Source organism: Molothrus aeneus, chromosome 11, assembly GCF_037042795.1.
Source record: "Molothrus aeneus isolate 106 chromosome 11, BPBGC_Maene_1.0, whole genome shotgun sequence".
In the NCBI taxonomy this organism is placed as follows: domain Eukaryota; kingdom Metazoa; phylum Chordata; class Aves; order Passeriformes; family Icteridae; genus Molothrus; species Molothrus aeneus.
Genome location: NC_089656.1, coordinates 12,362,348 through 12,374,978, shown reverse-complemented (window position 1 = coordinate 12,374,978; position 12,631 = coordinate 12,362,348). Strand labels below are relative to the sequence as shown.

At 40.4% G+C, this 12,631-nt stretch overlaps 1 protein-coding gene across 1 annotated transcript in view; it reads right to left on the bottom strand.

The window, feature by feature from the left end:
- The window catches only part of SMPD3 (sphingomyelin phosphodiesterase 3), a 101,929-nt gene extending 90,565 nt beyond the window's left edge, over positions 1 to 11,364 (bottom strand). The window contains exon 1 of the mRNA XM_066557534.1: positions 11,190 to 11,364. The gene's annotated coding sequence lies outside the window, so the exon portion shown is untranslated. The remainder of the gene's footprint in view (positions 1 to 11,189) is intronic.
- Positions 11,365 to 12,631: the final 1,267 nt, after the last annotated feature.

The window sequence follows — 12,631 nt, the reverse complement described above, 5'->3', positions numbered from 1 at the left end:
GGCCAGATTGTTCAAGGATTCTTTTTATCAGTGTAAAGAGAAGCGGATTGTACTAAAAAATATTTGAAAGTATGTGGAGTCTTGACTGCAAATATTTAGTGGGTTTCAAGATACAGGTGTTGGAGTTGACTGTAATGAATGTCTGGAATGTTACTGATAGTAAATCTGTAGCTGTGAGAAATGCAAGCTTTGTGGAAACTATTTTATTCCTAGTAGAAAGATTTAAATTGGGGAGGAGGGGTGAGGTGATGTCATAAAACTTTGCTTCTGACACTGTTTTTCATATTGAATACAAGAGGTAGTCTTTGCAAATGAATGCTAGGTGATAGAGTTAAGTGCTTATGCCTATTGAGCACTTCCTCACTCGTACAGTGTCTTTTTACTCACTTGTGTAGTTTCACATCTCTGAGCTATTTGCTGCTGGTTTTTCAGGTAATGACCTTTTAATTCTTCCTTTGTCTGTTTGCTTCTGTGCTGATGCAGAACTGTCAGCTTGGGGCCCTATACACTGCCTGCAGTTCAGCACATCATCGACATTTTTATAGAAACTGTTGAAATTGTGTGATTCCGCTCACTTCACTTACGTGCTTGGCAGCAGTCCCTTCATGGGTAGAGCTGTTGTTTTTCCTCCCTACTGAATGTTCCAGCTCTTGCAGTGTCAGTTCCTTCACCAGCCATCTGTCTTGCTGGCTCACTCACTATCTTAACAGCTCTCCTTCTCAGACTAGATGTAAGTCCTAGTGAGTATGCCATCAGCTGTTAATTTTTTATTCAGAAGCTTTTAAAACAATTGTTGCTGCACATGAATATCCTACATTTCAATCCTCTCAATCTCATCCATGGCTCTTAATGGCTGCTTTCTTCTGCATCTTCCTTTTTACAGGTTCCTTTGCAAGTTGTTTGTCTATCACTTCACCTTTTTTCCTGAAAATGTTAGAGTAATTTTGTTCAATTTGACAGCTTTTCCCTGAATTCTGTCTGGGGGATTGCACGTCTGAATGCAAGGAAGGCCTAATCCAGTTCTGTTTGTTGTGGCACAGTAACTCTACCCATCACTGCAAGAAGCATCTAAGTAGTTTCAGATATTACACAAGTCAGGTAATAGCTCCTGAGAAGTGTAAGATTGTTACCTTCAGTCAATAAGTTAGATAATAACTTCTCTGTGCTGGTATCAATGTTACAGATAGGATAGATTGTCTTGTAGCTCAGGGGCTGGCATATTGCTAAACAATCTAGCAATCTTTTTGATGAAAAGTTCTATTTGCTTGTAAGCCAGTCAGGTCTGGATGCAAAATTACTTTATGAAGCCCTGAGAGTATAGTTTTCCTTATTATAGTAGCAGTTTGGTTTATTTTTGTACACTATACTTGTTTTATAATCTTCCAATAGCTAAGATTCAGTTAGATAATGTTGAGAGCTTTATAAACAACTACTTGGGTTTAGTGCAATTTTCAGTTGTAGAAATGAACCACACAGATAATAATTTAAATAGAGACATAGCAGCTTTTCTTCATTTTAATGTATATTGGTAATCCTTTCTCAGACCTTCTGCTCCTTTCCTGGACAAACAAATATTGTTTATTGCTAGTGCCAATTAGTCAGCCAAGCATCTGCAGCTGGCAGCTGTCCACAATGAAGAAGCCCCAGAAGATTAAAACTCCCAGTTGATTTGCATGTTAGATGTCATTGTTTGTAATCTTCTGGATTTCTTCCACACTTAATGTTTCTTAATGATAAAGAAATCTGAGTGTGCTTACAGTAGTAACTGATAATTAGTGAGATGGATTTCATTTCCCCACTGTACTCATGACCTCCAGGATAAATTTAGACCTGTCATTTAATGCCTTTCATGAGGGGCTGTCCATCTGAGGAAGATTTGCATCCAAACTAAACATTGCCACTGAAACAGGTCTTCTCACAGTGTGATGCTCTTATGCTGGTCGAAGTGTGTTCATAATACATTCATCCCTTCTGGGCTAGAAACTTGAAGCTGTATTACTACACTGGTAACAGAATTTATGCCAGTGGAATAAGTAATTCTAGTGGTACAGAAAAGTTTTACTAAGCTACACAGTGTTTTTCTGCCATTGCTCAGGCCTTTTTTTCCTTTGTGCACAAAAAGTGAAAACATTCAAGACAGCAGCATAGATGACAGTGAGAGTAAATTAATTTCTTTTCTGGCTTTGTCTCAGGCAAATCAACTCCCTAACTCCATAATGTGACTTCCAGTAGGAAGGTGACAGCAGAGATTGTCTCCAAAACCCTATTAAGTGAGGTACTCAGGTGTGATCATGCCAAGTCATATGATTAAATATAACCAGCAGAGGCAAAGAAATTTGCAACTGTCCAGAAATCTTCAACAGTGAACTGGTTACTAATATACTTTTTCTCTCATTATGTGAAGCTACAGATGTCTTATGCTAAGAAGAGCAAGTATCCAAATCCAAGGAAGCTGCAGAGGAAACTGGTGAGCTACAACTTATCTTCCCTTCTTGGTATGAGGATGTGCTCTGTAGTCTGGGTTCAAGCCAAGCATTACCCCATGAACATTAAGAAATGTCATTGTTGTTAGGTGAACACACCACCTGTGATAATTTACTCTGCTTGAAATAACTTGTAAACTGGTTTCAGAAGAATAAAACTATTCACCAGAATGTGATTGGAAGGGTATTTTAAGAGCAAACAAAATCTACTTACGTGCTAGGCTAGAAGGAGCTAGCTACTACTTAGCATGCTATTAACCAAAAGGAATCTCAATTAATTCCCTCTTAAAAAAAAAAAAAAGTTAGGCCTCATAAGATTTCAAGATTTCATGCTTTAAATAATCTGAGTTACCAAAGAGAATTCCTAACACACCAGCTGGAATTCCCACCAATATAGCTGAGGAAGTGTGAAGTGAATAAAAACTCAATTTTTATATTAGACTAATAAAATCTTTCCATCATGGCTTTAGTTTCATCATAGTTTTTACATTGTATTATAGTTAAATAGATTTACATTTTATCAAAACTATGCAAGCAAGTCACACCCAGTTGGCCAGAAATGCTCATTGCAACATCCTAAAGTAATAGGAACATCACTGTGTAGAGTTTACCATTCTTTTTCATACTTTTTAAAACAGGGCATGGCATGCTGTTCCATTCACCTATAATGTGTTCAGTAAGAAGCTAAATTAAGTGACTTTACATATTCTGTAAGAACAGCTGTGGCACAGATCTAAAGACTCTATAGGTAAATTCTGAATGGAGAAATCTGCAGTGTTATCAGAAGCAGCTCTTCAGAGGCAGATTATGAAATTAGAGCTGTAATCTCTGCCTGACATAGAGTTAATATGAAGCCATTCCAGGACTGAAGCTGTTTACTGGTTCTTCCATCTGTCAGGATTTTCCTAGCTTCTATGGGAAGGAAATACATTCGTGTGAAACTGAGATTGCATGGGGGAAAACTTTCTTTGTGGCTGTGTTAGGGAGCCCTTTTGAAGAATTGTAGGTAGCTGCTGGCACACTAGCAGGTGAAGGAGTGAATGGGCATAATGGATGTGTTTATTTACAGTAACTAAACAAACCAAAATTTCCTTTTCCTCCTCTTAGGTGTGACATTTGAAACTTGTTTGTGCAAGAAAAAACAGTGTGAGAAGTAATAGTTAAAAGCATTAAGTCATGAGGAGAATGACACACTGACATTGGGGGATTTTTTTCTTTTGTTCTTTCTTTTAGGACTGGGCTTAGCTGACTAAAGCTTAATGTGTAAAATCTGCAAGGTTAATGTATAAGCTAGACTTGAAGGACCTTGCCATTGGGAAATAATGAAAGCAAGCATTGTATCAGCTGGCTGAGATGAACATCACATATTTGCTGTAAATTACTTGTGAAGGCTGCCTTGGAAAGTCCAAAGAGTCAAAATTAGAAAGAGCACTTACTTTGTGCTGACCTAGTGGTCTGGTAGGGTAGGGTTCTGTGTCTATACATTGATTCTTCTGTGTTCCATAGCCTTTTCTTGCAGGACTATTGCAATTAGCTATGTGCAGCAGCAGTGTGTGTGCTATGCATCACAGAAACTTTCAACAAATGTGTCTGTGTTCAATAAAGATTTAGCTGTGCCTGTACTTTTTCACTTTTTCACCTTAGGGAATTATGTTTGGCTTTGGAAGACATAAAGAAGAGGATATTGGGCTACAGCTGAGGTTCTAAGAAATTTTCAGGAAACTGCTTTTTAAAAAGTTGCAAATACCTTCTTCTGTCACTCATGTTATCTGAAAGCTAATAGTTTAATATGAAAGGTGAAATGGCAAGTGAATTGCCATTCAGGCCTTCTCACAGTGAATAAAAATCCTTTTATATCCAAGGTATTCCTATATGTTTACAGCAACATACACTGGAATTAGGTTTGCCAGGCTGTGGTAGCCAACTTCCTGTGCTACATTTCCATTGTACATTGTCCTTTCAAAGGAATGTTTATCATATAGCTGATACCCTGGCAGTAAACAGAGTGATTTACATAATTGCACCTTATCAGGACTGGATTCTTTCAGGAATTTTTCCAGCTTTGCTGTGGGAGTAAGGAAAGTTTCCCCAGGACTAGAATCAATGAAGGGCTGGTGTTACACTAGAGAGTCTCTTTACTTGCTCTGTCTTGCCATGCTTGCAGAGTAACAACAGCTTAAAGCTCTATCATGAAAAAGGGGTTGGTTGTATGTGCATCCCCTGGGACTAGCAAGGATCCCCATCTCCAGCCTGTTGCCAGCAGTGTCTGTATCCACCTGCACAGGAATTCATACTGTCAGGGTCTCTTCTTCCCTCTCTTTCTCTCTCAAAGAGGCACTAAGGAATTCCAAGAGGGGTTTTATCCTTCTTTGCTCTCACTCATGGCAACAAGAGAACACCAACTGCTCTCTATCCTCTGACTAGATCTACTAACACATACTAGTTCACAAAGAAATAATAAACTTAACAAGATTCTTATCTTTCTTCATTTTTCGCTGCCAGTTCCTTAGCTTAGATAAGAGATTCCTATCCATGCAGGGTTTTCTAGACTCTCCCTGTCTTTTCTTTCTGCAGGCAGGGTCATCCATGGAGTTCAGCTTCGAGCTCAGTGAAGGACTGCTAGAGGAAAAGCTATAAATCTCTGATCTCTCATCTGTATGGCAGTGCTGATTCCACAGAATTAACTGTGATGAAGGAGTCAGGAACTGAGTATTTTTTCTTCTAGTCTGTGATATTTGAAGTGTTTCAGGGCACACTTATAATTCTGATGTATTTTCACTTGTCATTTCTCACTGAGACAGAATTTCTGATTGTTTTCAATGACAGGCAGTTAGGCTTAGCCATATGGGAAGGATGGAGTAGCCTGCACAGAAAACTACAGCCCCTCAACAGATAGCTGCTTACATTCCTTAGATATTATCTCTTCCCAGAAAGGGTTAAACTCCACTTTTTCTCCAGACAGTAATTTCTTAGTAAAGTAGGAAAACAAAGTTTCACAGCTTGCTGATCATGAATTTTCCTGCTAGCCTATTTGCAATGCAGTTACCCAAAAGAAATCTATGGAATTTTACCCCTTTTTCCAACATGGCTGTACCAATGTTTGGAGTAAGTGAAAGAAATAAAATGACCACTTAACTCTTCTATTGGCAGAGAAAAGACTGAAGCAAGACATCCTGCTTAAAAGTGAAAAACTTCTACTGTGCTTGAAGCACAGTATAGGTGGGAAAGAGCTAAAAAAATCACCAAAACCGTGTTCTTAAAGCAAATCTGTTAATCAATGTTAACTCATTTAGAAATAGTCAAGAGGGACAGATGGAATCCAGTTATTATCTCTCTTTTGCTTGAGTGAGTTTTAAAATACATTGAAGCTTGTATACTTTTGAGTGGCAGATATGGCTTGTCACTTTAAAGTGTATTTTTGCTATTGTTAATACTGAAATAGATTGAGGAAAAGCAGTTAACAGAAGTCTTAAGTACCTCAGAGAAAATACTTGCCTTACATTTATTATCTCAGCTTTCAGATTTAAGCAGCTATATGTGGTTAAACTTTGCAATTATGTAACAGTAATAGAATGCTGTTCAAGTTGATGCCTTTTAGAAGACAAGGGAGTGGGGGTGGGGGTGTGATTGTACAGTAAACCCACGTTAAACTTTTTTCCTTAACAGTACTCCTTGAGACAGCAATCAGCTACCCAGAACAGAGCCCAGAACACGCTCTCTGCAGTTTGCTCTGAACTCATAGTGCATCTTGTGGGTTTTTTCCCTATAAGACAGTGATATAAGTCTAAGCATTGATGTAATTCATTTTTAAATCAGAATTTCTCAGCCTATGTTTTTTAACTGTAACCTGTTCCCTGGTAACATATTTCTAGAGTAAACATCCTCTTATTATATGAAGAATATGCATTTTTAATTATCTCAAAACTGAACTGTTAAATCTTGTTTTTATTCTGTAGTTGAGCTGTGTCATAGGTCACACACTACTTTCCAAAGTGCAAGTTTCAACAGATGCTGTGTGAATCATGTTAACAAAGGGCATCTTTAAAAATAATTTCCCATACTTTTAGGATACCAGTTTTTCTGCTTTGTGTTAGTGATGCTGAAGTTTTAATGCACTTCCAAAGCAAAAATAGCAAACCATGTCACCAGAGCAACTCTCTACTGAAAATGTAGCAAGAATAATCCTTTTATGCTGGCACAAAGATAAGTGGACAGGCAGAGGATAAACTTCTTTTGAGTGGAATATTGGTTGTATATAGATTACTCTTCTCTTATAATTTTTGAGACATCTTGGTTCCAAATTTGAACAAGACTGTATAACCATCTTAAATGGAAACTAATGGAAATTCCGTTTGTTTCAGAAATTTTCAATAATTTGGTCCTGTGTGTCTCATGTGGAATACCTCATGTGTCTGTATTTGCAAATTTTGTCAAGTTGCATTTTTGAGGACAAGTAGCAAGAGATCTAAAAAAACCCAAGTGTAATTTTTGATAGCTGACACAGCCTCAGACACATCTCAAAAAAAGCAAAGAAAGAAATCTGAAAAATAACAGAACAAATTGTTTTGTGCAGTTCTTGCAAACAGGTGCTAGTCCAGGCCTATCACCTCTGCTCTGTAAAATAGCAGGTGAGTGAAGAATGCAAACTATCAAGTATTAGGCCAGAGAGAATAATCATCTCTGACAGAGAAGCAGGCATTCTGCCCAGGCACTTACTCCCACTGAGGAGACTGGGGTCAGCTCACACTGATCTGTTCTTTAAATATGCTTGTTAAACCTCAAACTTGCAGCACAAGATCCAAGACTGAGAGATTTCTCAGTCTCCCTCACATTCACTGAAATTTTCTATAATCATGAAATTGCTTGCTCCTGCTTTAACTCAAGAGGATGTTTGCTGGTCACCTCTTTAAGGTGTGACAGCATTCTACCTCCTTTTAGAGTAAAAGTGGAGTGGCTGACAGTAGAGCCCTCAAAGGGCTCAGTATGTGCATGACCAAGTCAGGAATCACCAAAATCTGGTGACTTCCCAGTGGATAAGTACAACTGTATGTGCAGGGCTTGCCCTCTGTCCCATAGTTTTTCTCTTCTTGCGCCCATCCCAAGCTGAGAAACAAAGCTGAGTAGAACTTACACAAGGAGGAAAACCTTGTATTCATTGTGATCTACATAAATACTGTCTCCAAACTGCCCATTTCTCAGAAACTACTTGTTCAAGACAAAATAAAATGGAAGTGAATATTTCTGCAAATCTTGTCAGCATTGTGCTGTCAGCTCAAATTATGGATTGTCCCTTTTACAACAATGTCACAATTCAATCACAGTCTAACATTTTCCCAGATTTTAGAGTGGCTTTGACCTATGAGACATGAAAGTACATGATTATAGCAATATGCCTGGAGTGCAGCTACAATTTTCTTCTGTTAGGGAGTGTTGTGGAGAACTTAAAACTAATGCTTAAACATTACAGTCATATACTTAGAAGCTATACCTTCAAAAATCACTGAAAACATTACTTGATACTTGAAGCAAGTCACTGGGATTGCTCCTTTTTAGTTAGCAGGCCCTTTCTTCTAAAATTAAGCAGTACATAATTGCTTATTGCAGTGTGCATTTAAATGCCTTTTTTAAAGAGTAGACTTGGGAGTATCATATAACAATTTACAGGCATTTATGGGGGTAAGTAAAATCTAGTTATGTTTAATGCTAAGAATTGCTACAATTCAGTAGAAAATTGGCACTACACAATACATGCAATTATTTTTTGGTTTTCAGAATTGTAGAAAATACATAAGCCATCTCAGCCATACCTAGGGGACAATATTAAAAAGATGTTTTGGTAATACAGAGTACTTTGATTCTCCACACCATATAAAGGTATGTGTCCTGTCATTCTCCCTCATACAGACAGCAGTTAAAAAGTCTCTGCTTTTCTATAGCACATGTTGATTACTAACTATATCATTTTTGTACAGATTGTCCTTATAATTTTTTTTAATCTTTAAAAACCTTTACCCTTAATGTGTTGCTGTGTAGTGCGATCATAACAGTGGCTCTGACATTAAAATATATCCAGGTCAGGTTTCTGGGCAAGTCTTTTTGAAAAATAGACTTTTACTGAAGTGTAATGGAAAGATTTCCATGACTTCAGCAGTCTCCTTTGGAAGTTAAAATAAACATTTCCACAAAGAAATTGCAACTTGAGATTTAATTTACTGTGCTGAAGGCATGATAACTGGACACAGAAAGTTGCAGTGAATTCTACATCAGTAAAATATTGATTGTTTATTGCCCAAGCTGACATACAAGTAATTAGCAGAAATATTCTATTCGCAATAGCCTTTAGCATAAACAATGCTGGGAAACACGAGAGCCCTTTTTAATACATTTTGGGAAGCCCAGATTGTTGGCTCTATTAAAAGCATGCTGCAGTGGCTTCATTAGGACAAAGCAGCTTTTTCTTTGTCCTAACTGACCAGGTAGAAATAAGAATGTGGCAGCAAGCACAGAGTCTTGGTTTATGAATTATGGCAATGTAGGGGTGTGGTCAGAGCATGCTGCTTAGCTTTTCTCATATTTTAGTGGCTTCTTGAGGGCTCTTGCAGGCAGCAGCAAACTGCAAACATAGAGCTGAACCACCTACAACATCCTTCTGTTATAAAGCCTCTTATTCCTACCCAAAAATGAGAACCTATGTTAAGGTTTAACAGTGTCCTTTTAAATGAGAAGCAAACTGCTACAGTGAGATATTCAGACTGGGTTAGGCAGAGTATGCTGTGGTTACCATCACTAAACAGAGCTGAATCTGTTAAGATCAAAATGGTTGACTTGTCACTCTATAGTAATTGTTCCCTGTGGAAAAAATTCAATAGCATCGCTTAAATCACACATAGTGATCACGTGCTCTGAGGCTTCGATGGTTCTTAGACTGAAAGGCAGAGGTGGGGAGGAGCTGTGTCAGGAAATCTAATTCTGCTGGTGTGAAGGGAAGCTTGCCTTGCACACAGTCATGTGTGCTTTACTGTAAAATTAAAAATCAATCACAAATTGATTTTTAATTTTACAGTAAAGCACTATTTTAATTATTAACTCAATTGATCCCTAAAAGGCTACTGTTAAAAGCCAGATGTTATGCCCCTGCATTTCCAAGGTGCATATTGGAAGGAGAGCTTTTGGATGTGAGATGACTGTCAGATTGCATTCAATCTATTCAACTTCTTTTTATTATAGTAAAGTAGAAAATCTGTTAATCTGCAGCTTCTATAAGACAAAATGAATGCACACTATCTTAGAAATTAATTACATACCTGAACTATAATAATTAGTACAAAAAAAAAAAAAAAAAGAAAGCCAAGTCAATGAAAATAATGAAAATGAGAAGGACTATGTTTCTGTCCAGACTGGAGAATCTTTAATATCTTTAATATTATAGGAATTTATGTGAGTCTCACGATTTTGCCTTTTAACACTTACCTTACTGCTGCTTGCAATTTTTTTTCTGGCTCTTTTCTTCTGACAATGATACAGTAACATAGGGAGAGGAGATACTTAATACACAAAGAAATTCTCGATACAGGGCAGAAGTAAGTTAAAACAAAATGCTAAGAGTATCCTTATTAGATTGCATTTGATTTTCTAAAGGAAGCAATTTTTGAATCTTAGTTTGGTTCTTCAGTTTCTTTTGAAAATCAGCACAGAAACTGTAAAAGTTCCTGCTCTGACTCCGTGCAGTCTCCTGGGTTAAACTTTTCTCACCATCTACACCTGAGAAAAGTGCTGAGTTTCTGTTTTGCCAGGCTTCCCCTTCCCCTGGCACTCTCAGAAGGGTAAGTTAACCTGTCTTACCCACAACACAAAAAGGGTGCAGCTGCATCCTACTCAATTTAGGGTGAATCAGTCTTTTGATAGCTCAGGAATACTCACTGATCCTGTGACAGAAGGTGCTACACATACAAGCACTGAAGAACACTTGCTGCTTGATTATGCATGGTTAATACGCTTGCTCAATTCCCTATTCATCAGCCAGCACTGAGAGGAAGCCTGAAGCATCAGGCATAACAGCACAATGCTTGGCTCTAAATGACTTCATGTAGGGTGCAACTTGCCATTTGGCCTTAAATACAGCGGATTTTTTTCCTCTCTTCTTCTGACACCTTGTCACAGAAACACTGTGGCTGCCACTCTGACCTTCTGCTGCTTGTCCTAGCTCTTCAGTGGGGCTGGTAATCCACATGAAAAGAAGTAAGAAATCATTGCAGTGCAAAATCTATACAAGCATTACAGTTGAGGAGGGTACTTAAGGAAACCATTTTGCAGGCTTGACTATAGCACTATCTTACCTGTATGACAAACACATCTTTTCCCCGGCTGAACCATGAGAATAACAATGTGATTCCATGATTCCATTAATATACGTAGGGGTATTTTCCCCCTACATCTAACTAAGTACAGATATTTGCAGTTAAGCAGCCATCCCGCTCTTCCCTTCCCCACTCCCCGGAAACTAAAATAGCGAAACTACTCAGAAGGCATCTGGACCGCACCGCTTTGTTCCCCGCGGTCCGCCTCGCGGAGCTCGCTCCCTGCACACAACTCGCGCCTCCGGCAGCCTCCGGCTCTCGGCTCGGCAAGAGCCCCCCGAGCCGGCAGCTCCGAGCGGAGGGCGGGCGGAGATGCAATGCGGATGGGGCGGGGAGGGAAAAGCTTTACCTGCCGCCTTCCCCCGCGGAGCCAGGGGCGCCTGGAGCTGCTGCATCCACGCCGGGGCGCGGCGGGCGGGCGAGCGCTCAGAACGCCTGGCGGAGGCGGCTGAGCGCCGGGGCCATGGCCGCGCCGGGGAGCGGTGAGAAGGGAGCGCCGCCGGAGCCTCCGTAAGCCGCGGGGAGACTCAGCACCTGGGCGCTGAACAGCTCCACGGAGCGCCACGGGCGGGGCCGGCGCCGCGCTCCCGCCCCTGGGCGCGGGGGGGCCGCGCTCCGCCCGCCGCCCGCCGCGCTGCGGCCGCCCCGCCCCGCCCCGCTGCGCTCCGCGGGGCCCCGGCCCGGGCGGTGCCCGAGCGGAACGGGCGGCGGTGACCACGCTTCCCAGCCGCCCTGCGGAGAGGAGGCGGCTTCGCTCCGGGGACAGCCGGGAGGTGTAGTCCTGGCTTGCGGAGCGCCGAGAGCGCCGGCTCGCTCGGGCGGTGCCGGGGGCCGCAGCGCCGCTGCCCGGGCGGGAGCCCCCCGGGAGAACGCCTGGACTGGAGCCGCCGCCCCCCGAGCGGCGAGCTCCGCCCGCCCGGAGCCCGCGGCTGCTCCGCGCCGGGGTGTTGGCACTGCGGCGCTGCGCTTTGTGGGGAGACTTTCCAAAATGTTTGATTCTGCCCTTTTTTGGGTTTTTTTGGTGGGGGCAGAAAAAACTTCTTTTTAGTACAGGAAAGCACAAAATCTGCTACTCTGCAGCCTATATGAGACAAATTGAATGTATGCTATCTTGAAAATAAATTACAGTGGCTTAACCTTAAGCATAAGTTAAAAAAAATAATAATAAAAGCCAAGTTGCTGAATATAAGAAGTACAATCTTTCTGTTCAGACTGGAGAAGCTCTAATAACATCAGAACTGCTGGAAGTCACATTATCTTGATTTTAAACTTGCTTTACTGCTCCCAACTATTGTCTTTCTGGCTCTTCTTCTGGTTTAATATGGGGGGCATTTCCATAACGTTTGACTGTCCATTTTTGTCAGTTTTTTGGGGGCAGAAAAAGAAGTGATAGTATAGTTCTTATGGTTTTTGAGAGAGTCCTGAAAGCTGTACTGCCTCCCTTCCTCCCACCAAGATTCAGAAGATAGAAGATACATATTGTATGTTGTATGATACATGTGTAGCTGTTCAGAGCAGCTAAACAGTCTCTGTCTCATCAAAAGCAAAACACTGCAGAAAATGTAGCAAAAAAGCCTGTAATCCAATTGCAGATGGTTTTTAGAAAGCTGTCTCTGATATCTCTGTTTATACAGGGCTTTTCATGTAGTTTTGAAGAATTTTCTGAAGCAGGATGTGTTATTAGTTAACTTACAAATGAAATGGTACAGTACTTCCAAGCATTTTCTATTTACTTGGACATCAAAAGAAAAATCATTATTTAGTGTAGTTTTAAATTAGAAGTTCATTTAT